The sequence below is a fragment of the Bison bison genome, unplaced genomic scaffold (genome assembly GCF_000754665.1).
Source record: "Bison bison bison isolate TAMUID 2011002044 unplaced genomic scaffold, Bison_UMD1.0 scf7180017864192, whole genome shotgun sequence".
Taxonomy (NCBI): Eukaryota; Metazoa; Chordata; class Mammalia; order Artiodactyla; family Bovidae; genus Bison; species Bison bison.
Genome location: NW_011494764.1, coordinates 4,883,839 through 4,885,043, shown reverse-complemented (window position 1 = coordinate 4,885,043; position 1,205 = coordinate 4,883,839).

Genomic DNA, 1,205 nt, shown 5'->3' with positions numbered 1-1,205 from the left:
ATCCCATCACATCCTTCTTGTGGGCCTGGAGCCATTTGCTGGTTGGCGATTGTCTCCTGCATTATCAGAGCATTAATTGTGCTAGAATGAATTAGCGCCATTAGGATAAATTGCTGCGGCCGGCAGCCTCTTTCTTCACGCTCCTGTCACGCTTTGTGCCGAGCAGATCCCTTTGTTCTTTCATAAATGGAGCTGCCAGGAGCTGGGGCCTCCCTGGGTGGCTGAGGCCCACCTGGGTGGGAGAGTGGGGTGGAGAGAGACAAATGCCCAACCCCAGGACTCTGGTCCCAGCAGTCCCTGAAAGCAGGGGCCTCACACCCCTTCTCCGGAGCCGGCCACTGAGGCCATGAAGTCCCTGCCATCTGCACGAGGGCCCACAGCTTCGGGGCCCCCTCTCCACTCTGAGTAAGCTGCCGAAGCACCCGGACTTCTAGAAAGAGGCGGGCAAATGGGCCGGCCCCAGGCCTGTGTGCTGTGCGCCCCCAAGGCTACCAGCAGTGCTTGCTCCGGCCAACCCCACAGGCAGGGGAGGTCACAGAGGGTCAGGCCGCCCGCTTATCCCAGGGGCACGAGTCTGTGGCGCTCCCAGCCTGCCATGGAGCCTCCCATGCGGGCGCACTGATGAGAGACCATGCATGAGGGTTCGCCCTGGGGCTGGTTCTGTGTCTGAGCCCCACGGCCACGAGAAGTGAGCGCCCGCCGGCCCATCTCCTGTCCTTACAGCTCTGTGGGGGCCCGGAGCTAGAATCCAGGGGTGCAGCTGAGCAGTGGATGGGGCAGGTGTCCAGAGGAGGAGCTAGGAAGGGGGCAGGGCAAGGGTCTGGGGGATTGGTGGAGGGTGAAGTGGGACAGCTGCTCTCCACAGGTCTCTTGCCCCCGACACAGGTACCATCCTGACCTTGGAGCAGAGGTTGCCACCCTGGCCTGCACGTGGGGGCCCCTGGCAGGTTTCCCAGGTGGTCTGGGATCAGGCTGCTTGTTCGGCTGTCAGGAGAGCCCCGTGGGGCACCGCCCCCCCCAACCCCGCCACAGGAGCCTCTGAGGGAAGATGATGGGCTGGTTGCAGGCACCTGCATGCCCACCTCAGCCTCATCGGCCATTGCCGCTTTAATTGGGTTGACGAGCTCCTCCTGCGGGACAGGCCCTGGGGCCCACCCTCGGCACATCCTCAGACTTTGGAACCCCGAGTGTAGGGGCTTCCTGCA